The sequence below is a fragment of the Gossypium hirsutum genome, chromosome A08 (assembly GCF_007990345.1).
Source record: "Gossypium hirsutum isolate 1008001.06 chromosome A08, Gossypium_hirsutum_v2.1, whole genome shotgun sequence".
Classification (NCBI taxonomy): Eukaryota; Viridiplantae; Streptophyta; class Magnoliopsida; order Malvales; family Malvaceae; genus Gossypium; species Gossypium hirsutum.
The window spans coordinates 30,394,684-30,422,273 of NC_053431.1; the positions used below are offsets into that span (position 1 = coordinate 30,394,684).

General features: G+C 37.8%; 1 non-coding gene across 1 annotated transcript; it reads right to left on the reverse strand.

Annotated features, from left to right (window-relative positions):
• Nucleotides 1-15,931: 15,931 nt before the first annotated feature.
• LOC121205396 (small nucleolar RNA R71) lies at nucleotides 15,932-16,037 on the reverse strand. The gene has a single exon (XR_005900474.1). It is a non-coding gene; the product is annotated as a small nucleolar RNA R71 (small nucleolar RNA).
• Nucleotides 16,038-27,590: the final 11,553 nt, after the last annotated feature.

The window sequence follows — 27,590 nt, forward strand, 5'->3', positions numbered from 1 at the left end:
CTGACTCCATGCTCATGGCAGCCCGATTCTGAAAGTAATGGGTGGGTTTCATGTTTGATCAGAGGTAGAGTAGCCGCACACTCAATATGTTTTCAGAGATAGAATTCGCGAATGCTAAGGGCTTACTCATAACATAAGGAAAACTCCATGGAGGATGTCACTCTTTTGATTCGATTCATACATCATATATGGGAGTTAGGCTTTCTATTGGATAGTGGTAAGGGAAAAATTGGGAGAGGGCAAGAAGGAAAGCAAATTCAAAGCAAGCAGAGGATTCACCATGGGTCCAAAGTCGTGGGTTGAATGAATGCCACCATGGAATAGCAGCACAAAAGGAAGCAGTCCAGATCTTGTCTCTGGGGATCCTGCTAGGGGAAAAAAGATCCTTTTTGGGGTTGGGTTGGCCCCCCTTGTTCCAGGTCCCAGTGAAGCTGATCTGACCCTGTGCTGTGTCTTGATGTAGATGCCAAGGATTCGAGAAAGCTTGAAAGTGGAGTGGAGGATGCTGGAGATAAGAAGAAGGGATGTCTCTTGACGGGGAAGAAGCTGCAGCGACACGTCACAAACTAGCTACCAACTGAGCTTCCCTAGATGTAGTAGTAAATCAAGATGGATGCTGGACATTCAAAGAAGGCGCAGCCCCTTCTTCTCTGCAGCAAACGTAGGGCTCTTCTTGGAAAGACAGTAAGTCAAGGAAAGGAAGAACTGAATGAAAATCAGGGTAAAATGAAACTTGTGAGCCTACTCATGTAATATCCCGAATTAGGGCCTAATCAAAATAGTGGTTTTGTGACCACAAATTTGAGGTAGAAAAAATTATTTTATTATCATTTTAAGGTCTATGGCATGATTGCATGATTGTGTCAAAATTTCGTTTAGAAATTTTATCGATAGAGGGTCCAATTTGATATTTAGGACTAAATTGCAAAAGTTGTAAAATGTGTGTTCTAGTTCACAAAGGTATTAAGTACTTGTGAGTAATGGGTTTTTAAAGTGGCGGTCCTTGGATAGTAATTAGACCATTATACTAGTTTGGACAAAAATACCTAAAGGAAGATAAAACACCATAGTTTTTAATTAAGGGCATTTTGGTCCTTTAGTTATTAATATAAATTAAAAACAAAATTAAAAGCCAATTTTTTTCCATCTTCTTCATTAGGCTGAAATTTCAAGGGTTCTCCATAGCTAGGGTTTCTTCAACTTTCAAGCTTCATAGTAAGTGATTTCATGCCCCGCTTTTAATGATTTTTATGTTTTTGAAATCTCGGTAGCTCGAATTAACTTATGCTAGCAATAATTCAACCTACGGTTCATATTTGGAAAAATAACCATAGGTGAAATTTGTGTATTTTGGTGTTTTATGATATAATATGGGGTTTTAAATTATGTTAGACAACTTGTACTACTCGGTTTTAAGTGAAAACGAGTAAAAGGGCTTAATTGGTAAAAATACCTAATAGTCATAAGTACATGTTAGAGTGTGAATTTTATGTTGCCATAGAAGGGAAAAATGATCAGAATGTCATAAAACATAAGAAAATAGGATGAGATTTAACTTACGAGCCTTGGGTCAAAAGTGCAAATATGTGAAAGTTTAGGGGCAAAATAGTAATTTTGCCAAAGTTTTTATTAGGGGTTGTTTTGATGAATGTATGTATAAATAAATTAATTTGGCATTATAGATCAAGAGAAACGAGATTCAAGTCGCGATCAAGGGAAAAACAAAGTTTACAATGAATAGGCTCGATTGCTAATATTTTGTAGAGAGGTAAGTTCATGTGTAAATAAGGTAACATAATTTTTATTTTAAGTGATTTAATGTTATTTATATGACATGATACTTTCATTATGAAATATGATGTTTTGTAAATTATTATTTGGTGATATACAAATTATGTGAACAACTTGGTAAGTATGAGATGTTAGCAAGTATCGATTTCTATATTCCGAAGAAGGCGATCGAAATGTGTAATTGAAAAGAATGACATTTGAACCTTAGGAATAGATTAGGTTACAAGTGACATGTCACCAGGATGGTTGAGTTCCGAACTCGTTGGGTTGAGTCCGAGTTCGTGAGATGTAACTAGGCATCCGAGCTCGTTGAGTTGAGTCCAAGTTCACTTATGGATGCAAACACCCGAGCTCGTTGAGTTGAGTCTGAGTTCATTTATGGGCGGGTTACATGGTAGCTTGGCTACATAGATTTCGAAAGCTATTGAGCTTATTTAGCTATGAGTATAGAACTTATGTGCACATTATCCGTGTATCCAAAATCATATTCTAATGTGTTCAACGGGAGATCTCTAATAGAATAAGGAGAATGCCTAATACGAAGGTGACCTGTTGGTAAGTGTGATGAATAAGAAAATTTGACAGGTATGTGTTTAAACCCTCGGGTTGAGAACTTAGTATGATGAAATTGTAGTAAGATATTAAATTCAAATGTAACATGAATGTCTTGGTGTTGTTTATGCAAATAATGTTTATGTTGAATGGCATGATTATGTTACTTGTTATTTGCATGTGAACTTACTAAGCATTTATGCTTACTCTCTCCTTTTTCTTCATTGTAGTTTTGACAAGCAGGCTTGAGAATCAGAATAGGTCGAAGACTCATTCACACTATCCGAAGGCCTAAATTGATAAAATGTCTTGTGTGTTTTGAATGTGGCATGTATGGCAAAATACTCACTTTGTGTAAATAAGCATTTATGCTTACTCTCTCCTTTTTCTTCATTGTAGTGTTGACAAGCCAGCTTGAGAATCGGGATAGGTCGAAGACTCGTTCACACTATCCGAAGGCCTAAATTGGTAAAATGGCTATGATTTGGTAAGAAAGGGGTTTGTAAATGATTAGCTATTGGAATGGCTAATCAAGTCTATATATGATAACATGTATGCTTTATGTCTTACCTAAACTAAGAAAATCCTTGGAATGGTAAAATTGTCCATAAAACAGAGTCATACAACAGCAGTGATGTGAATTTGAAAAATCATTAAAAATAGTAGAAATGGAATTAAATAATGAGTAAGTTATGAAATTTAATCTTTATGAGTCTATTTTCATATGGATAGAACAAAATAGGTATATGAGTTATATTTTGTGATACATTTAAGTTTTGGTGGAACAGGGTCAGAGTGATCAAAGTATCCGCTGTTCTAACATTACAAATTCACTATAAATTGTAAAAACACAATAGGAGTTTTATCTTACATTTATGAAATCCTTATTGAGTGTAGTCTTATAAAAAACAAATGGCATAGTCATTGAAACTCTGTATAGGGAAATATCTGATTCGTAATACACAGAGGTCAGAGCAGTCGAACCCTGAAATAGGGGAGACTTTAAATAATAAAATGTACTAATTGGCTAGAAAAAAATTCTATAAAAAAATTAGAAAATATATATATGAGTCTAGTTTTAGTGAAAATTTACGGATCTTAATTTTGATTTTTGAAACTCGAGATATGAATTTTTAAGCGACTGTGATGCAAATTGCCAGCTTGACTGGAAATTTTAAAAATAAATTGTTTGAGCTGTTTAAGTAATGAATTAAGCCCGTTAACACCTCCTGTTTGACTTTGGCGATGGTCTCGGGTATGGGGGCGTTACAACTCAAGATTGGGTGGGATGGTTGGAGCAGACTCAAGGCTCGTAACACTCATAGACATCAGTCCGCAAAAACCACCCAAGGAAGAGCACTTGTTACCTTACTAACCCTATCTATAAAGCTGCTCTACCTGGCATTCACTGCTCATTGCCTTATTTCTTGTAGACTGATAAAATGAACGAGAGCCTGTGGTTTTTTGACTTTCTCAACATGATCTTGCAACTTTTTTAGTTTACCTTTGAGCGTCTGAATCAATTCAACAAAAAGAGGTAAAATCCCCTAGTTGGGCTGGCTTCGAGCAAGCTCTTAGCTTTCACCGTGAGTGAGAGAGGAATTGGGGCTGATCCAGCTAAGGTGAAAGCCATTGTGAATCTATGCCGTCACCTTGTAACCTCCAAGAGTTGCGTAGTCTACCGGGGCAGCTCCAACCTTCGATCTTAAAAGCTCGAACTCAATGTCAATCCTTTTCCCGTCAGGACGCGATCTTTGTTTGGACGCCAAAGCAAGAACAAAGAAAGAGGTTTTTATTCCTTCTGATCTTATTCCCAAACACAAAACTATCAAAGATATGAAAATGAAATGATTTAGTTGACTTAAGCAAGATAGAAAGTATCATCAGCTCATTAAGGAGAATCAATGAAAATAGCTGATTTTTCTCAAAACAAGGGATGTTAAAGCGGTAGACATTCAATCAATGATTTCAAGAAGCATGGTACTAGCACACTGAACAAGTCGTAGCATACCATACTGAGTGAAAGCTTACTAAAGCAAGGGTAAAAAAAAGTATCGGATGCTAAATCATTACTGTCAGAAGGCATTTTCTAGTCATCGGTGCAAAATGAAACTGAAGAGCTCTTCCGCTCAGGTATAGTTAGAAGTGTCTCCCTTGTGTATGAGTCTCACTTTGTAGTACTTTCCTTTCTTTCACGTAACACTTCTTTTATATCAAGTTCTTTTCTACCCCTCGATATGATTTTGGATTGGACTAACTAAATCCAAGTGCATAGCGGTCAAGTTTTTCCACTTCCAGGCAAGAAAGCCAGACGGACCAATTGTAGGAAGCCTTGCCCTCCCGAACTACATAAAAGGAAATGATTTGTGAACCAGTTCCAGATAACAAAGATTGAATAGAAGAAGTGCAATCGATCCCTCTCCTCTGCATCATAATCAAGGATATGAATCCACTAAGGCATCCCTATCTCCTTCCTCAGAAACAAAATCTACGTCCAAGGGGAATGTATTAGATTGAGTCTTTTTAGCTTCTATCGACTGTCGTTCTCTATGTTGACTGGGGAAGCCTCTCAATGTGCAATCTTACTTTGCTTAGCTAGCCCTATCTTTATTATTTTGGGCTTATCTCATAAAGAAAGGAAGGCTCATGAATGACCAATCCCTGGAGGAAGACTATGATTTTGCTTCAACTCATGAATGACCAATCCCTGGAGGAAGACTATGATTGCTTGTCTGGTTGTACTAGGCCATTAAAGTCTCACTACTTATTTTTTATGTGAATCTTTGTATCCCCAAGGAAATCCCATGCATTGAGATAGCAGGTTGGATCATCATAAAACACAGGAATAGGTGCTCAATCAATGGAATGTTTGCTTTTAGATCTCTTCCAATGCTTATCAAATTAAAATATTAGGTTGAGGTCGAAACAAGGGCTTTAGCGCCTTTGTACATGTTGCGCTGAACCTCTCTTCCTACGCTAGGAGTGAAATACATTACCTGGCTACCCGATCATGACGTAGTCTGAGATGTAAGATTAAGAAAAGAAGGGCAAGTGGGAGATCTTTCACGAGCTACTTGTTTGAAGTCTTTTTCCATTCCTAGGTCAGAGAAAGAAAGGTGAGACTTCCCAAGCATGGGTTTTTGATTGATGGAATGCTTGCTGTCAGCATCTGTTACTGGACATCTTTCTTTAAACAATGTTCCTCGTGCCAAATCTTTAGCTTTCTTTGCTTTTCCTTTGTCCTTTGCCCTATCAGAATCAGTATCGGTTGATTCCTTCCAAGAGGAGGAGGCTTTTTTGTTCGCTTGCTTGCTGGCTGGCAAGCTCTATACCGACCTTGGCTATTTGAGGTAATTTCTAAAGCATTTAGTCTCGCAAGCTATGCTAGCTTCTTTGGTATGGCTAGCTCATTTTTTGGTGAGGTATTGCCCTGCTGTCATATTCTTCCTTTGCGCTGTGCTCTCTCTCGTAATTTCTCTGTGACCTCTCTCTTTCTACTTTGTATTATCTTTGTTAATTGGAATTGCCCTATGCAAGCAATTATAGCTAGCCTCTCCTTCATCGTTACCAGTTTCTAAGGCTGATGTCACTGATACCTCTTCTTTAATTATGATTGGCTACCAGAAGGGATAAGAACTATGCTTTGACTGGAAGGGACCTCTGTCGCCGTTACATTGGGGAACTCTATCCTTTCCCTTCAGAAATACTGAGACGGTAAATATTAGTGAACGGGGAACGTGCTTAGTGATGATATAGAAGAGAATTCCAAAGTGCTCTACGGATTGGCTTTAGGGTAGCATTCGATGACAATTACTAGCTTCACTATCGATTCCATGTTGAAATCTCTGCTGACTTACCCTCGGTAATTAGGCTAGTCAAGTAATCTACCCGTATTGGTGCTATTAGCCAATGACAGATGGATAGTGGCCTTCTCTTGGAGCAAAGAAGATGATACCCCAAAGGTATAGAATAAGCTAGCCCCTCATTATTTCAATAGTTGGTTTACTAATTACTACAAGGCGGTGGTAGACTCATTTTCTTACTCATACAAGGCTATTTTAGGGTAGGCTTATCCTTATTCTAGCACACAAGCTAGAAATAAAGGATTAGATAGCACCTGGGATACATATCCTTTGAAAGTTATCTTCCTTACTCTATGGCTTTTCATGTAAACTTCTCATCTCCCTTTAGGCTTACGGCGCTGCTTACTCGAACCTGGCTTGCTCTATAGAATATCTCGCGCTTAGCTTCCTTAAGCTAGGGAAGGACAGTCTAACCATCCCCTCGTCGATAGCGGTTATAGAGTCAGTATGGACTGAGGAAATCCCCAGTGAAAGCTCTCTTTTGGGCCCGGAGGCTACGGCTATCAGCCTTAAACAAGTCGTTGGGAGCATTCTTATCGCAGAAGAATGGAGATGGTAATGAACAAGCAAGATATTATTTTCTTTGAGCAGGGTCCTGCAAAGACTGGAGAAAAATGATTCCCCGAAAAAGTGAGGAACCAATAAGATTCATAAGTAGACGTGTGAGTCTTGCTTTCAATTAGTGAGAGAGGAAGCAAGCAAAGCAAGGCTTTCTTCTTTCTTTTAGAGTGAGAAAGAGAAAGTAAACAAATCAAAGCAGCACCCTTTTTTAATTTTCCTAGAGTAGCAATCGATCTAATATGGATTGGTGACTCATTATCTGCCCGACCAGCCAAAACCTTTATGTCTATAGGGGCTCTGTTCTGGACACATATTTGTCTGGATGCTGTGATCAGATTGGAAGAGAGTCAGGCCTTGCTTGATAAGGGGATTGTAGAGTTTTCTTTATCTGGCAGCCTGCAAACAGAGGATAAAAAACTACAGGGACCTCTCCCATTTATTGGATTAATAAAAAGGGAGTGAAACAAAGAAAGAAAAAATAAGTAAAGATATTCGACGAGCATTAGCCCACATTCTACCAAAGTCTTACGATAGGTACTGTGGGAGGAAGGGAGGGTTTTCGAGCACTCCTGAAAATGGGAAGGATTGCTACAGTAAGAAACTAGCTACAAACTTCTAGGTTAGTTTAGTTTTTGGAATTCTCCAGATTATTTCACCAATTGGCTCTCATCGGGGATTCTTTTTTTGGAATAGGTAGAATACTCTCCAAATTGAGAGGGCACCTTCCAATGTTATTCCAAGTTGGCTAATAAAGCCAAATTTATGTCCTATTGCGCAAAAGACAAAAAAGATCGTATGAGTGTGTAACACCCCGTACCCGAGACCGTTGCCGGAGTCGGACACGAGGGGTTAACAGACTTAATTCCCTTATTTTTACAGTCCATTTTAAAAATTTCCAGACTAGCTGGCTAACTGCGTCACTGTCACCTTAAAAATCATATTTTGAGTTCCAAAACTTGAAAATCAGTTTCGTAAATTTTCCCTGAAACTAGACTCATATATCCATCTAAAAATTTTTTCTAGAATTTTTGGTCAGGCCAATTAGAACAGTTTATTAGTTAAATTCTCCACTTTTTTAGGGTTCGACTGCTCTGACCTTCATGCATTACGACTTATATATCTCCCTGTACAGGGCTTCAATACTTATTTTGTTTGTTTCTAATGAAACTAGACTCAAAAAGGAATCTAAAAATGTATGGAATGACTTATAATTATCTCTGGTTAATTTATAATGAATTTCCAAATTCAGATCAGGGGATCTAGAAATTGCTCTGGCCCTGTCCCACAAAAACTTAAAAATCTCATAAAATACTGTTCATATGATCGTTTCATTACTTCCCTATGAAAATATATTCATCAAGGTTCAATTACATAATTTATTCACTATTTAATTCCATTCTTACTATTTTTAGTGATTTTTCAAATCCACACCACTGCTGCTGTCAGCATCTGTTTTTAAGGTAAACCTTACCTATTTCATGGTTTTCCATGAATCAACTAGAGTTTGTCATACATAGCATCAAAATAATCATAATTAACCATTCCCAATGGCTAATTGTTACCAAACATTTCCATACCTCTCAATGAACAACATACAAGACGATTATAATGCTATGCTCAAAGTGTATATAAGCCATTTTCGCATGGCTATCCAAATTTATACAAAACCAAAGGGTACATGACCAACAGCAAAAAGGGTAGTCCTATACATGCCATTTTCAGAGTTCAACCAAAAGTGTACCAAAAGGGCTTTGATAGTGTGGACGACTTCGACTTCGACAATCCCGAGCCCGATAGCTGACGAACCAAAATCTATAAAACAGAGATTTAAAGAACGGAGTAAGCTTTAAATGCTTAGTAAGTTTTTAACAATGAAATTAGGCGCAACTGAGGTATAGCATTCATATAACTAAACGGATAATTTCATATACACATATTCTTAAAAATCAGTCCTACTCCACATTTCCAACCCTTATATTCACACATAAGGGATCAACTTAACCAAAGGCCCGAAAGCTCACTAATCGACTGAGCGGATAATATTTAAACGAAATCACTACTCCAATGCATATACGAAACGTACCTCATCGTTGGGATTTACGAGCGTATCAATTTAAATTATTACAGCAAGATCGCTCATTCCCAAACCAAGTACCTTCGGAGTTTAGCCGGATATAGCTACTAGCTCAAATGCCTTCGGGACTTAGCCCGGTTATAGTAACTCGCACAAATGCCTTCGGGACTTAGCCCGGTTATAGTAACTCGCACAAATGCCTTCGGGACTTAGCCCGGATATAGTAACTCGCACAAATGCCTTCGGGCTTAGCCCGGAATTAGTCACTAGCACAAATGCCTTCGGGACTTAGCCCGGTTATCAATCCGAATATCCATGCACATATCAATAAATCATGACACATCAAATATTTCATTTTCATAACTAGAATTTAAACACAAGTCACTTATCAAGCATTATCATTTTCGGCTCAATAGCTACATACAAAGGGCATGATTTTGATTTGCTTATAACATAATCTAATCGAATCATAATCTAAGTTTCATTACTCGAAAACTTACCTCGGATGTTGTCGAACGATTTCGACAGCTATTCGATCACTTTTTCCTTTCCCTTATCCAACTTTGGTCCTCTAAGCTCTGGAGCTAATTCAAACAAATTTAACTTATTAAAGTCTCATTATGCTAGCTTATGGCCGAATATGACAATGAATTTGATAGGTCATATGGCCACCTGTAGCTCAAATACAAAATGGTCATACGCATTTTTAATCACATTGAGCAATTTAATACAATTAATCTAACATTTCCTCATGTGCACTTTTATGACCGAATACACACATCATTGACCTAATATCAATTAACTAAGCACTTAACAAATTCTCCTTGAGCCGATTATCTAAGTCAAGATAAAAGCATCAATATGCTTGCCCCTAACCGAATACATGCAACACCAATCTATCTCATGTGGCCGAATATGCATGTCTATGTTGAGGCCGATTATATGCTTAATACTTCCTACAAGTATGGTTACTTGTATTGACTATATATCATTTTGTTTCAAGTTCAAAACTCGGCTAATACACATATATACACTAGTAATCAAATACGAACATTTTGCACTTCACCTTACTACCATTTCTCATCTACTTCCTACCATGGCCGAATGCATCAAGACACCTTACCATTTCAATTTTGGTCATGGGTTACACAAAGAACTTAATGTCTAACTCAAAAATGCCAAAAAGAAAATCCAAGAGTCATCAAACACCATCACATGTATCATTACAAAGCTTCACACTTAGCATGCAAATGACATCAACACAAATCCACCTTAGCCGAATCTTAACTCATCTTCATGCCTCATCACCACAACATCAAACACCAACCAAGAAGACAACACCCATGGCCGAATATCATCTCCATCTCATAGCAAAGATTTAAACCATGGGCTAGGTAGAACTCAAACTAACAACTAAAAACATGCATGAATCTCATGAAACAACATCAAACATACCTTAGTCTAGCAAACCACCATAGTCGATTTCCTCAAAGCTCTTTTTCCTTCTTTTTCTTTCTTCTATTCGGCCAAGAACAACATGAGAGATTTTTTTTCTTTCTTTTTTTTTCATCATCATTTACCTTCCCATTATTATTTTATTGCCCATACTCCTTATTTTATTTTTCCTAACATAAATCACTAACATAACATGTTTATGACATGTTTTACCCATAACATTTTGTCCACCCTCCTTGTCATGGCCGGCCACTTACTAATTAAGGGGGAAATTGACATGCAAGTCCACCCTTTTGATCTCATGCACTAATAGATCCTTATAGATCGACCTATCACATTTCAAAAGTGTCACACATAAGTCCTATTAGCTAAATTCACATGCAATTGACTAAATCGAAGCTTAAAACTTTCACACATTCATATTCACATATTTTAGACAATAATCATTATATTCAAATAATTTGGTGACTCGGTTTAGCGGTCCCGAAACCGCTTTCTGACTAGGGTCACTTTAGGGCTGTCACAGAGTGAAAGTGGGAAGTTTAAAAACCCCAAAAATGGGGCCATGGTTTGGCCCTTTCTGAGAACAACCAGATAAGCACTAGCAAAAGTGCTCTTTCTTTCACTTTCCTTCATAGACCACCCACTTATTTCCACTACGAGTGTAGGACGAAATAAAAGTGCAGAGCATACCGAAGTCCCAAATAAATCACTTATTGGCGGTCACGATTTTTGAAGTTCGGTAGGCCCATATTTACTCTCAAGCTAACTGGTCGCTACTCCTTCAGAAATAAGGAAGCAGCAAGGAAGGATAGGACACAGAATAAGGACCTAAAGTTGTTTGTCTGATGAGACCGAGAACCAAAAGATGTCTATCTGATAAACCGTAATTTATACAAATTTTTACCCCATGCTTAACGCATTTTATGGATGATTTTCCCTTAGAATTGGTGAATTCAATGCTCCTAATGCTTTAATTTCATATTTTATACTTAGGAGAGCATAGGAGAGCGAAAGGAACGAGAAACGGGCCAAAAATAGAGAAAATGGGCCAAAGTACGAAATCAACACGACCTGGACCTCCTCACACGGGCATATCACATGGTCGTGTCAACTTGGTAGGGTTGAGCACGGCCTGAAGTAATCGCACACAGGCGTGTCACACGGGCATGTCCCTACTGAGCCCAAGTTGAGTCCAATTCGAAAAAGGCTAATTTTGAGGGCTCTTAGGCATTCCAAAGCCTATGAATACACCCTAGAGGAGGAGGAAAAGGGGACACACAGGGAGGAAGGAAAGAATTACTCCAAAGAAGCCAATTGATCCATCTCAAAAGCCGGATTCATCATCAGGACTGAAGATCTCTCCTCAATTCCCCCTTCAGGAGTTTTGGGTTTTCTTCATGTTTTGTATTCTTTATTATTCTGAGATGTTTTCTTATTTAGTTATGAACTAAAACCCATAAATACCTAAGGGGTATGAAACCTAAGATGAATCTTGTTATTATTTTCTAAATTGTATGATAAATATTTAACTAGTTCTTAATTATGTGTTCTTAATTCTTGTTTTGATATTCCAGGATACCGATTCAAGATAAGCTCTTATTCAGAGGAATAGACCTTGTCTAAGAGTACATTTGTCATAATTAAGCGGAGTTGTTTGCGCGGCTAGACATAGGGTGACAAGATTTTGCCGGATTAGGGTGAAACCTAATAAGGGGATCCATAGATCGAGTTAATGCAACCTTAGGGTGTTAATTACAGAAAGGTCTCAATTATTCAACCTAGGGATTAGACGTTATTAGTCTTGAATAGGGATAATAACATAACTTAGGGATCTCTACGGAACAAGTTAAATGAATAAATCATCCAATTCGGAGCCAGAATAACAAGTAAAGTTTAGGTGGATTTTTCTTTAGGTATTGTCTCAATCAATCAATTTTCCCAAAAGCAATTCCCCAATTCTACTTTCTGTGAGTTCTTAGTTTAGATAATTAGTTAGTTAAAACAAAACCTCTTTATTCTTAGGCTAGATAATAAAAAGATGGTCATTACTAGTACTTTTAGTTCCTTTGGGTTCGAGAATCCAGTCTTGCTAAAACTATACTATTGTTCGATAGGTACACTTGCCTACATCGCGATAATAGTTAGCTTCAAGAACAATTAATTATAAATATTTAAATCCTATCACGAAATAATGCGATCAAGTTTTTGTCACCGTTGCCGGGGAACTAAGATACTAGGAATACTCAATTTTTATTACTTTAGCCATTTATTTTTCTTGTAATTTTATTTTATTTTATTTTATTTTATTTTATTTTATTACTTTTTCTTTCTCCTGGAAGGTTTTTATAGTTTATGACTAGAAGAAACCCGTCAGGACCACTACTTTTTGACGAAGAAATCGATCGCACAGTTCACAGAAACCAAAGAGAAATAAGGCGAAGCTTAAGATACACAGAGAACGAGCAAGAGGACGATACTCAACCCCCAACCGAATAGATGGCAGAAAACCAAGACAATCAGCTACCTCCTGTAATTACGGTTAATCAAAATCCTGCTCCACGCACTATGTATGATTATGCTAAACCTTCTTTAACAGGAACTGAATCAAGCATAGTTAGACCTGCTGTAGCTATGACAACCTGAATTAGGGCCTAGTCGAAATAGTGGTTTCGTGACCACAAATTCGAGATAAAAATAATTGTTTTATAATTATTTTGGGGTTTACGATATGATTTCATGATTTCATGAAAATTTCGTGATGAAATTCTATGCATTGAGCGCTTAAGTTGAGATTAGGGACTAAACCGAATAAATTGTAAAACTCGTGTTTTAGAAGTTTTTAGTATGAAATTGCCTTGGGATATTAACTAGGAGGTCTTAAATAGCAATTTGACCTATTCCTAAGTTATGGAAAAAAGTTGGACATGGAGGGAATTTTTGCAAAGTTTAGTAGTAAGGGCATTTTGGTCATTTGTATATTAAATGAAATAAAATGGGAAAAATAACACAAAATTGGTCATCATCTTCACTAGTTGCTGCCAAAATTTTCTCTCCTCCATAGCTAGGGTTTCTTCAACTTTCAAGCTTCATAGTAAGTGATTTCAAGCCCCGTTTTTAATGTTCTTCACATTTTTGAAATCCTCGTAGCTCGGTTTACCTATTTCTACCATTATTTCGAGTTAGGGTTTATGTTTAAAAATTTACCCATGAATGATAGACATGTATTGTGTTGTTTGATGGTAGAATATGAATGTTTGAAGTTAGGAGAACAATCTTTTCTAAGCGATTTTTAACGAAAACGAGCAAAAGGGCATAATCGATAAAAATACCTATTGTTCATAACTATGTGTTAGAGTGAGAATTTGATGTTGCCATAGAAGAGAAAAATGATCAGTAGGTCATTAAACATAAGAATAAAGGCTGAAATTAAATATATAAGCCTTGGGGAAAAATCATAATTTTGTAAAAGTTAGGGGGCAAAAATGTAATTTTTGTATAATGTGATTTTTGAATTAAAATAAATAGTTCGAGTGTTAAATGAGCTGAATATGTTGTTATAGATCAAGAAAGGCCTGGAATCGACCTCGAACGGGAGAAGGAGAAAGTTTTGGACTAAATTGCAAACTTCCCATATTTTGCACCGAGGTAAGTTGGTATGTAAATAATACATTAATTTCATTTACATTCTTATATTTCGGGCTATTATATATATACTAGCTGATGTTGAAGTATAAATCGACTATTGGAAGAATAGAAATAAGTAATAGAGAGAGTGATCTCGGTTGAACATTCGGAAAGATCGAATAAAATAGAGGGAGCGTAGCTAGGTCACATGTATGGTGCTGAGTGCACATCATGTGTACAAGAAAGCTACGAGATACTATGTAGTAGCTAGGTCACATGTGTGATACGGGATGTATCCCATGTAGACAAGAGAGCTATGTGAGAGATAAATGTAGCTAGGTCGCATGCGTGATTCCAAGTGAAGGACACCATGTAGACAAGAGAGCTACGAGACTAATTGGCTAGGTCGCATGAGTGGTACTAAGTGTTCACCATGTGTACAAGAGAGCCGAATTAAATGAAATATGATGGTGGGGCTATGTGCTGAAACCATCAAGTATCGAGGATTAATCCGAATTGTTCAACGGGATGGCTTTGTGGTGACATTGTAGTCATGGGACTATACTTGTGATGTATGAAATGTGGTGAAAATGATTTGTGATATATATATAAGCTAAAATGAGGTTAGCACAAAGAATGTGTCAAAGAGTGAAATTAGCATTAAAACTGTTTTGGACAGTAGCAGTGACGTGATTTTTAAAAATCACCAAAAATAGAAGAAATTTAATTAGAGGTTGAATGAGATGTGAAACTAAAGCTTAATGAGTCTATTTTCATATAAAATAAACAGAGCAAGCAAAGGAATTCTATATTTTGAGATATTTACAATTGTGTGTGACTTGCTCAGGATGACTATGTGATCCCCTGTTCCAACTTTGAAAAATTATTAAAAATTGTACAAATCAAATTAGTATATATAGTTTATATTCATAAATTCCTTATTGAGTCTAGTTTTAAATGAAATAGGTTTCATGGTTATTTGAATTGTGTACTGAGAGAAATTCAATTCGTAGTGAATAGAGGTCAGATCAGTTGAGCTGTGTAACAGGGGAAATTTTAACTAATAAACTGTACTAATTGGCTGAACCAAAAATTCTAGAAAAAAATTAGTAAGAATTTTCATGAGTATAGATTTAGGGAAATTTTACAGATTTGAATTTCAAGTTTCGTAACTCGAGTTATGATTTATTTAGTGATCATGATGCAGGAGGGACAGCTTGATCAAATCGGAGTAAATAGTAAAATTAAAATATTATATAATTGAGTTATGTTGTAAACATATTAGATTCCTTTTTTGTTATTTATATACTTACTTACTTACTAAGCTATAAGCTTACTTTCTTTTCTCTCCTTTGTCTTATAGTGTCATCCAGCTAGCACAGGAGTTAGAGATCGTTGAAGATCCGCCCGCACTATCAATACTCTTGGTATTCGAACTCAACATTTTGAAATATGGCATGTGTAGCAGACTTAGTTATTTTGTTACGTGTCATAATTGTCTAGGTTTAAAATACTAATTATAGTATCAAACTAATCATTTGTACGAAGCCTTTGAAATTGGTTTGTATTGTTAGTGGCATATGTTATAATGATTCATGATCAAATTGCACGCCATATTTTTGTTGGGTTTTATTTAATAGTATATACTATAATTTGTTAATACCTCGTACCCTGTTCCAGCGACAGATACGGGTAAGGGGTGTTACAGTAGCTGTAAATACTTTTGAACTGAAACCTAGCACAATTAAAATGCTACAACAATTTGTTCATTTTGATGGTTTGCAGGATGAGGATCCCAACGCTCATTTAGCAAACTTTTTGGAACTATACGATACATTTAAAATTAATGGTGTTTCTGATAATGCCATTCGTCTTCGGTTATTCCCTTTTTCATTGAGGAACAAATCTCAACGGTGGTTGAACTCATTACCACGAGCGTCAATCACTACTTGGGAACAAATGACCGAAAAATTTTTACAAAAATATTTTCCGCCGGATAAAATGGCTAAATTACATAATGATATCTCTTCGTTTGTGTAGATGGACTTAGAAACTCTTTACGATGCATGGGAAAGATACAAGGACTTACTAAGAAGGTGCCCTCACTATGGGTTACCACTTTGGCTTCAGCTTCAAACGTTCCATAATGGCATGAATCTTTTGACTCGGCAAATGGTTGACGTAGCTGCTGGCGGAACCATCAATAATAAAACACCTAAAAATGCTTATGAGTTTATAGAGGAGATGTCACTGAATAACTATCAGTGGCAAGTCATGAGGACAAAACCAATGAAAATAGTCGGTGTTTATAATGTTGACTCGGTCACCATGCTCTCTAATCAGGTAGAACTCTTGAATAAGAAAATTGATGGTTTTCTTAGTTCTGCACAGGTTCACCCAGTAATGTAGTGCGAAGCAAGTGGAGGTGGATCAAGCAATTTGGAATACCAACCTTATGGCCTCATCATGGATAACGAGCAGTTAAATTACATGGGTAATAATTCTCGATCTCAAAACAATCCATATAGTAACACTTACAATGCAGGTTGGAGGAACCACCCAAATTTCTCATGGGGAGGCCAAGGAAATCAGAGACCACCTCCAGGCTACCAGCAACCACCCTACCAACAGGAAAAGAAGTTGAACCTTGAAAAGATGCTCTCAAAGTTTATATCGGTGTCAGAAACTCATTTCTAGAATATCGAGACAACACTTAAAAATCAACAAGTGTCGATCCAAGGGCTCGAAACTCAGATCGGCCAGCTTTCCAAACTAATCTCCGAACGACCACAAGGTAGCTTGCTAAGTAATACTGAACCAACCCAAGGGAACAGCTCAACGCGATTAATGTTCAAGATGAAGAAAGATTCGTTGAGCTTGAGCCAGAACCAATTCAAGAAACTGTGGTAAGCAAAGGTCAAGGTGAAGTAGGTCATAACACAAACAAATCAGTGAATGTCAAATACAAACCTCATGTGCCATACCCCAACGCGACAAGGAAAGACCACTCAGATGAACAATTTGGTAAATTCCTTAAACTCTTAAAAAATTATATATTAACTTACCGTTTATTAAAGCCCTATCGCAGATGCCAAACGCAATGAAATGTTTAAAGGAGCTTTTAGCAAATAAGTGGAAGTTGGACGAGGCGTCGCATGTGGAGCTAAACGCAGTTTGCTCAGCTATTCTCCAAAATAAACTACCCAACAAACTAAAAGATCTAAGGAGTTTTACGATTCCTTACTTAATTGGTAGTTTAGATGTTAATAATGCATTAGCTGATTTAGGGGCTAGTATTAACATCATGCCCTACAAAATGTTCAAAAAATTAGGTTTTAGGAAACCCAAACGGACTAGGATGAGCATTCAATTAGCAGATAAAACTATAAGATTTCCTAGGGGTATTATTGAAGATGTGCTAGTTAAAATTGATAAATTTATATTTCCTGTAGACTTCATTGTTCTAAACATAGAAGAGGATAGCAACACTCCTTGAATTCTAGGAAGGCCCATTTTAGCAACCGCTAAAACAATTATTGATGTTGGTACAGGTGAACTCACACTCCGTGTGGGAGACGAAACAATCACTCTTCAAGCTCGCAATTCTGGCAGCACATCGGAATTGAAGGTGATCGTTTCACCCATTCTACTAAAACTGACAATATGGTACAACCTACTTTGCAAGAAATGAGTCTAAAGGAAGCACATTAGTCATTCTGAAGTAATAGTAGAGGACCTGTTCATGAAGATCGAAGGTTACAGATTGAGGAGCTAGATGAATGGTAGACACATAAATCGAGAACACATGATAAACCAAAACTACGCCAGGATGAGCTCAATACCTTTCCAAATCAACTTAAGGTTGGAGATAGAGTCTTCTTAGATGTCGCAGATCTCCATATTGTCACTACCACATTGAATGAAGAAATCCTTCTTATGGTACTTAGCATTTTCCCATTCGGTACAGTCGAGGTGAGTCATCCCAAGTTCGGCACTTTTAAGGTAAACAACACCCGTTTAAAACCTTATTTTGATGAGATTGATAGCTGGAATGAGGAGTATAAACTTCTCAAACCACCATGATCATTCAACGGAGAGGTAAGTCGAGACTATACCTCTCGGAAGGCAACCCGAGCACTAACTATATTAACATATTTAAAATTTAGTTTTCAACACCTAACTTACTAACGGAGATCTAGAATATAGGTTTTCCATAGAGACACGACCAAGCACACGGGCGTGCTTAAAGCCGTGTGAAAATAGGGCAAAGATTTTCCCAAACACGGGCTACGATAAAATGCCATGGCCGTGTGAAAATAGGGCAAAGATTTTCCCAAACACGGGCTACGATAAAATGCCATGGCCGTGTGACATGGCCGTGGTCGAACCTGTCAAAACAACACGGGCGTGCGACATTCCCGTGTGGAAGAACCGTGGGTGAACCTATTAAAACAGCATGAGCGTGTGACATGCCCGTGTCTAGCACCCGTGGTCGAACCTGTTAGATTGACATGGGCGTGGGAGAAGCGAACAACGCCAGACACGACTGTGTAACACGACCGTGTACACCCACACGCCCAAGGAACACGGGCATGTACTAAATGTCTGACACGCCCAAATTCAAAATTCGCAAATCACACGGGCTGAAATTGGGGAACACGAGCATGTTACCTGGCCGTGTGCCATAAAATCTATAAATACACTGCACTATTCATTGTCTTCCCCACTCAAAAACCCTAACCCTAGCCGCTGCAAGTCCACACGCCCTCTCTGCCACGCCCATGCACCGCTCCCAACTTCGTTCTTGACGCTCAATCTCTTTCCTTTAGCGTTTGTTTACTCCTTTCTCTTTTATTTCACTGATTTATAATGCTATTTATCATAGTAATCTATATTTTCATGTTATTTTCATCTTTCTATCACACAAATTTCATTTATAGAACAAGTTATCATCTTTTTCTTGTTCAAATTCTTACTCATTACATGATTTCTTTACTCCATTTAAGTAGTTAGAAGTGAGTATTCATGGTTAGGACAGTTGAAGTAATCATGCCTTTTGTGTTGACATTTCTATTCATTCATATAGTATGTGCATTACATTCTTTGCCATTTTTACTTATATCACCATGCTAATGCCACAAAAATAGGTCATTGAACTTATTGTTTTAGTTAAACTTATTAGTTGTGGCTGAACATATTTATGCATTTTTCTTTCGAATTTAGTCGCAAATTTTTTTCCTTGTCTACTCATCAACACGAATTGATGTTTCCACTTGCAGGTATACAATGTCGTCTTCACGTTGTAAAAAGGCCACTGTCCCTGCTTCAAAGTAAAGGAAGGGAGCGACATCTTCCTCAGGTCCTACCGTGAAAGTCTGTCACCCTTTCCTGAGGTTCCCCATTGGGCCCTAATAAGAACTATTCCAAATACTCCGAGCCCGACCTTTAATTGGGGGCCGTTGTATCGACTGGGCTGCGGTAGAACAAGTTCAGTTGGCTGAAGCGATTTGGGCCCTCCTAACCACCGACCCTTAGGAGCTGTTCTTTGGGATCATCAAGCCAACATTCCTCGAGATCACGATGGAACTATGCTCAACATTCCATCTTTAGACCGTAATGACAAACTACAATAATCCCGGTACGGTCCAATTTCGTCTAGGCGGATTAGTCTGCCAACTCAGCGTCTTAGAATTTGGTACGGCACTGGGTTTATATACGGAGGAATTTAAGGAGGAGACTGACTTACATGCTCTAAACCGCCACATCCATCGTTCTCCTTTACGGTGCTGGGACGTACTAGTACCCACCTACAATCCTAGCCGCTCTAAGGCATCAGCTCTTTTTCCATCTCTGAGGTACCTACATGCCATTTTGGCTCACAAAATTACAGGAAGGCGAGAGAGCACTGGCGTCGTCAACACTCACGACGCCTACTTTTTATGGTGTATGTCGCACGAGCACGTAATCAACCTTGCCTATTTCATCGCCCTTGCAATTCAGCACCAGACGAAGCAGCATAGGAAGGGGGTTATCTCTATTGGTCCCTATGTTACTCAATTGGCTCGACACTTCAAGCTCCTCAGCACCACAGCCCAAGAATCATCCAAATGTCTCCACAAGGCATCTTGAGCATACTTAGCATGAGGATGATCGAAAAGCGTCGAAGAACCTACCCTCTTCAATATCATCTCGCCCAATCTACCGAGGAGGAGGCCTACGAGGACATTCCTGATGATGTCCCTCCATAGCACGAGGACCCACCGTCTCAGCCACCACCACCCTCTTGTCCAGTTCATGCGGCGGCTTCATATGCTGACATCTCTTAGCGCCTCACTCGATTCGAGCAGCAATGTTTTCAACGATTGACAACATTGATGCTACTTTACAGCAGATTTGTCAGTAGCTCCACATCTCATCGCCAGCCCCACCTGGCGAACCATCCAGTGATGAAAATGTTTAAAAATATTTATTTATTATTTTATGTTTTTTATTTTTATTAAAAATACTTTTTATTTTTATTAAATTTTGGAATTTTTTTTAATTATCAATTTCAGTTATTTCTTTATGAGTAATTATTCTTCCTAATATCCCCTAAAAAGTTTCTGATTTTATCACAGTTATATAGAGCTCTTAAGCTCATCATCGCATAGGAACTAAAAACTCCACTGAGAAAGGTTCTCCATGCTGCCATTGTTGGAACGCCGGTGCCTCCAAGGCGCAGTGGAAAAATAAAATAATTAAAAACATTCTGGCGATCCAAACCATGGATCCATGTGTAAGGAACGAATCGGGGTGATAAAAGGTTTCGAAATTACCGAAACTTCAATCTAGGTAGATAGCAACGCCTAGGCAACGGCAATCCTGAACCACTATCGAACCAAGCCGCAACCTTTCCGATGTCAGCCTCTACATAGTCCACCCAGTTGACAATGAACGGTAGAAAAATCTCAGAAACTATTTCAGTGATTTTTATGCTTGACGGCTGCTAGACCCTTTAGCATAGTTTCGGGCTTATTTATATATTATCTCTTTAGGGTTTTTACCCTTTCCATATATAATACACTTTTAATTGGTATATCTTTTTAATGAATATTAATTCATTAAAATTAACCTGAACATAATAGTCACCATTAAAATAAATATAATAATGTTTAACCGAAAATTATAATTACATTAATATAATAAAGATTTCGGTAAACTATTTTTGTTTAAACTTATATACGAACCAAATTCATATACTAATGAAATTATGTTCTGATTATGTGTACAACATCCTTGCACGTATAGTATGTTCAACAATTTGATTGCCCAATTAAATTAATTCTATAATTAATTTAATTCATCTGACAATCAGGATACAATACCAACTATGTTTTACTTCGTTCATTTCAAGTGTGACCCTATAGGTTCTTGTAACGTTAGCAGTAATATTAGAACGATTCTAATGTTACAAACAATGAGTGGCATCTAGCAATGCATCATTGCTACTTAAGTTACGAGAAGTCATGATTCGACATAACCTTTTGTGATTAACCTTTCATGCATTAATCCTTAAGTCCTATATCTTTGGAATGGACACAAGTCATGAAATAGTCACACTTGCATGGTCCATCCCATGTTTCTTGATATCTTAAGTGAACTATGATACACAAATAAGTATGACATCTCATATCAACTTATTTGAGCATGGCCATGTATTTCTAGTCTCACTCAATCAAGTGGCCTAAGATATTACTCCCATTATGTAGGAGGGACTTCTCCTATATTGATCAACCATATCCCTCTACATAGATTGTGGTATATCCAACATTAGTCTTTATAGAACAACCAGTTACGATGTTCGTTTGACTATATCAAAATATACAACTCACGATGTTGGGATAATGATGATCTCAAGTATGAGGATCATATACATATTAATCACTATGAGTAATGTTGTGACAATTACATAATAATCCAAGAAACATACTCATAGCAGGTCAGTCCAATATGTTGTTCTCTAACACACATATTCATGCATTGATTTTGACACTCCATATCAATGACAACTCTTTATCATCAATTAACTACATGTTAGTCTTAATGCATTATTGTTGTCCTAGCCAACAATAATACTTGACTAAGGATCTTTTAAGAATAATCATATTATTCTCAGGACATTATTATAAAACAGTTTACTTATGTACACAGAAAAGAAACTGAAATAATAATGGCAACGCCTTATATCAATAAACATGATAAATCAAGTATGTTATTACAACCATCTCGTGATTGATCTTTGGGCATACTCTTACAGCCATGTCCTGATCGACCACGACCATAGCTACCACTAGATATAATATTCTTTTGGCACAGGACGTATGGACTAATGAACCTCTGCCACCGCCGGAGTATTGTCATCCACTCTCGCACCGATTACTCTGCAAAACTCCAGTTCGAGGAATTCGTCATACAGGAAGTTTCACGTCTCTCCCTATTTTATTTTTATATTTTTATATCTATCTTTGTACATTGAGGGCAATGTACATCTTAAGTGTGGGGGGGTATTCATTTCATTATTAGAAAAATCCCTGAATGGCTGCCTTGGTCTCTTGAAAAGCTTTCATATCATATTTAGGATAAATTTTAATTGATCTATGATTTTGATTGATATATCTTGAATTAAAATATAGGCATTTATGCATTGATTGTTTAAACCTTAAGTTAGAGAATCGAGCATGATAAGTTGATTTTTAAGAATTTAAAATTTTAGGTTGTTTCCCCAAAGTTTAGGTATTACTTTGAGTTGGAATTCACAAGTTCTAAACATAAAAAAGCCATAATTTTTGTGGGATTTTTGAGCCTTTTGAGCATCTATTTAATTCTTTCATGCTCACTTTTATTATTGCTTTGAGTGCGTTAGTATTGAACTGTTATTCTAGAACTTGCTTGATTATGCATGTCAAGACCACACAATTTGATTTAATATGTCAAAATGATTAAGTCACTTAGGATTAACCCACTCATGCCATGAAAAGCTTACCTCCACAATTAACCCCTAGTAAAGCCCCTTGAGCCTAACAAACCAATTCTTGTATTACCCTTAATATTAACCCTTAACCCATTATTGTTGAAATCCCCTAAATTAATTTGATCCCCATTTTTGTCGAGATTTGAATTGAAATAGTTGCTTAACTATGTTTTATTCTATTTTGTAATTATGTGTTCTTATAAAAAAATGTATACATATTAGTAGTAGTTATCTTTTATTTTTGAGCTTAAGTATTTAATTCCATATTCTGAGAAGAAGCTCTGTTGTAGCAAGTGATATTAAATCTTTTTCTAGTTAAGTGATTTTTCAATTCAATCTCGATTCTAACTTTTACTTTCAGCCTGTGACCACACCCCCTAACCAAGCCTCATTAAAACCCTCTAAAGACCTTTTGATTGATGTATCATCTCAATTTATAGTGGTGGAGATTTGATTTTCATGCAAGCCTATGGTAATAATTTTTCATTATTGACTATTGAGTGCTTCAATTATTGTTCTTAAATACCTCGAGTGATTTGAGTGAATCTTTAGTGAGGATGTGAAACTCTGTGATATTCTGAATGAAAGGTAATTACTTAGATAAGGGGAGACACCTATGTTTGCATGATTAAATACTCAGCTTGGAATGTTTGAAACTTTTATGTTCTTTTAGTTGAATTCTCAATGTATGATTACCTATGGATTATTTTGAGATATTATCAATAGAAATTATAAATTGAGAAGAATTTATTTTGATTATGAGTTGAGAATTTTGCTTGAGGACAATCAAATGCTTAAGTGTGGGGGTATTTGATAAACCGTAATTTATACATATTTTTACCCCATGCTTAACGCATTTTATGGATGATATTTCCTTAGAATTGGTGAATTCGATGCTCCTAATGCTTCAATTTCATATTTTGTACTTAGGAGAGCATAGGAGAGCGAAAGTAACGAGAAACGAGCCAAAAATGGAGAAAATGGGCCAAAGTACGAAATCAACACGGCCTGGACCTCTTCACACAGGTAGACCACACAACCGTGTCAATTTGGCAGGGTCGAGCACGGGCTGAAGTAATTGCACACGGCCGTGTCCTTGCCGAGACCAAGTTGAGTCCAATTCGAAAAAGGCTAATTTTGAGGGCTCTTAGGCATTCCAAAGCCTATAAATACACCCTAGAGGAGGAAAAAAGGGGACACACATAGAGGAAGGAAAGAATTACTCCAAGGAAGCCGATTGATGCATCTCAGAAGCTAGATTCATCATCAGGACTGAAGATCTCTCCTCAATTCCCCCTTCAGGAGTTTTGGGTTTTCTTTATGTTTTGTATTCTTTATTATTTTAAGATGTTTTCTTATTTAGTTATGAACTAAAACCCCTAAATACCTAAGGGGAGTGAAACTTAAGACGAATCTTGTTATTATTTTCTAAATTGTATGATAAATATTTAACTAGTTCTTAATTATATGTTTTTAATTCTTGTTTTGATATTCCAGGATACCGATTCAAGATAAGCTTTTATTCAGAGGAGGAATAGACCTTGTCTAAAAATACATTTGTCATAATTAAGCGGAGTTGTTTGCACGCCTAGGCATAGGGTGACAAGATTTTGTCGGATTAGGGTGAAACCTAATAAGGGGATTCATAGATCAAGTTAATGCAACCCTAGGGTGTTAATTAGAGAAAGGTCTCAATTATTCAACCTAGGGATTAGACGTTATTAGTCTTGCATAGGGATAATAACATAACTTAGGGATCTCTACGGAATAAGTTAAATGAATAATTTGGAGCCAGAATAACAAGTAAAGTCTAGGTAGATTTTTCCTTAGGTATTGTCTCAATCAATCAATTTTCCCAAAAGCAATTCCCCAATTCTAGTTTCTGTGAGTTCTTAGTTTAGATAATTAGTTAGTTAAAACAAAACCTCTTTACTCTTAGGCTAGATAATAAAAAGACGGTCATTACTAGCACTTTTAGTTTCTTTGGGTTCGACAATCTGGTCTTGCTAAAACTATACTATTGTTCGATAGGTACACTTGCCTACATCGTGATAATAGTTAGCTTCATGAACGATTAATTATAAATATTTAAAACCTATCACGAAATAACGTGATCACTATCAAAGACTTCGAGTGACTTGATTCCTTGCTCTTTGACAGCCCTAACAAGTCACTCGAAGCTCCTCTGGCGTGTTCTAGCCGAGTGGTCCTCGCTTGCACAAGCAAGCAGATTAGTTCCCTCATTCTCTTATTGTACCGGTAGGCCTGGGCGAGCAAGGTAGGGTTAGATTAGAGGGAGGTGGACTGTGAGCGCCCGTCCCATGAAGCGCCAGGGAACCATGCATTCCTCACGGGCTGGGCTCTCGCGTGTCCGGGGTCCAATCAGATCAACTAGTGATTGGTTTACGGAACAAGTAGTTAAGCAAAAGGCTAGGAGATTAATAGAAGAACCTAGCCAAAGTCAGTGTTGTGTTCAATTCAACTCCGCGGGTTGGCTGGTTGGAAGGGATTGCTTTCTGCCATCTATCCTTCCCTTCTCTCTCTTCTCTTAGCAAAGTAGGTTGAAGTCAAACTTTTGGCTTGCTACAAGCAGGGCTCAGGGACTACAGTCAGTCGCTTCCCCTGTAGCCATCAGCTCGTTCTTAACAGATCTGATCGGGTGTTCATAATCTGGAGTAAAAGGATTCGAACCTTTGCATGCCGGTACCAAAAACTGATGCCTTACCACTTCGCTATACTCCATATGACCTATTTTCGACGGTAAGAATGGGGAGAGGGGAAGGGAGAAGCAGGCCTCAAAGAATGAGCTGAGCCGTGCAAGAACGCAGGGATATAGCAAGTAAGCAGCAAGGTTCTCCCTTTACTTTAGGACAGACTACAACAAGCTCGAGACTCTACTAGAAATAAACGGTAAGCTCTCCGCTCTATTTGCTTGCAATGCTATGCCTATCCAAGTTGGCGAACGCTTCTGTAACCTTAGACTCGTTACGCTGTTCGACTGAACTCGTTGGCTCTGTGTCCACCAAAAGTCGGTAACCTTCGTCACCGTCAGCATTTGGTACTCTCTCGATAGCTTCAATAGTTCACTGAATTTGGTATAATGAACCGCAAGCCTTTCAGAAAAAAAGCTTGGTTGCGAGAATCGACGGTGACGAAGGTTACCAGGAAACGACATTCTGTTCCTTTTGTAAAGTAAGCCTTTTTCTAACTAATTAGAGTTGACATGAAATAGATTACGAAAGAAGACATATCCAATAAATAAATGATTCAATCCCCTCCTACTCATACGGGTTCTTCTATTGAAAGGGTTCCCCTTCTTCTATGTGAGGTGGGGTGTACGTAAGAGCGGAAGCTAGATAGAACGAAGAGCGCTGGCCCCGGTCGTCAATATAGTTACCATGCTTACCAGCTCTTACCAATATCTCCTATAGATATAGATAGGAGGTAGGTGAAGATAGCTTGCTTCTCTTCTCTTAGGCTACCTGCACATGTTATTTTATTTTATTCGCAAAGAAAAAAGGCAGCGAGCAGTTCTTCGCTTAGTAGAGCTACCAGCCGCCGGGCGATGACCACTTCTTGTTCTCACCTCCCCTCTTTGGGCTCTCGCTCAAACTAGAACCTTTATGAGTTGGTAGGCTTTTGCTCAATCTAATAGCCTACCTATCTGGCGCCAATAAAAGAAAAAGTTTTCACATGGGCTCATCATCTGATGCAGAACTGATTTCATAACCACCATCCATCACCAATCACATTCCACATCCATTTGAAACTTTTCGATTCCTTGGGTAGCGGTAGCCTCCACTATAAAAAGGCATTCCAGCTTCAGAGGTAGGTGAGCCGGGTCAGGAAGGAGTTTGACTACTAGGATGGGATCAGATCCTATTCTAAGCACTCCACCTCATTGATAGTGAACACAGATTCCTGTTTCATTTTCAATTCCTTTCAGGTCGAAAATGCGAGCTGCTGGTGGGGCTGTGCCCATTCTTCCTCTTCTTCTGCTTTACAACCGGAATAAGGAACCTTAGAATTCACCCTACCTTTCGATGAAAAAATAGGATTTGAGAGGACCACCAGCTAGCGGATCAAAAAGATTTTTATGGAATGTCCTACTCCTGCCTGAGCTTTTCGATCAACTAATCCCCTATTTCAGGGACATCTCTGTGTTAGGTAGGGTCAGGGCTCTTTGATTAGTCGAATGAGCCCATCCCTCTAGCCTATCAATTATTGGTGGACCTTCCCTTCAGCCAGTCACAGAGCTCTCAACTGAGTTGTTTAGGTTATGGAATTACATCTCTAGTTGGGGGTTTCGGTTCGAAGGTTAAAAAACATGGTGCGAGTTCATCTCTCTCGACCAGTTCAGGTTCAAGGGAAGGGTGATCGAGGGGACCCAGACTTTAGATCTCTTCTCTAGGGCGAGAAGTTTATTTCGTATCAAGAGTGTGCTGGGAAGGCCAGGGAAGACGGATTGGATCGAGAGGTGATGCCTATGCCTCTACTTTATCGATAGGATTCCTATCATTTTGAGTATCCAGTGAAGGAGACAAGCGCGAGGCACCGAACATCTTGTATCCTTAACTTCCATCTATCATTAGTAATATCAATCCGCTTTTCCTATTCACTAGTACACTGCGCGCTACAACTAGCAGCTCCTTTACCA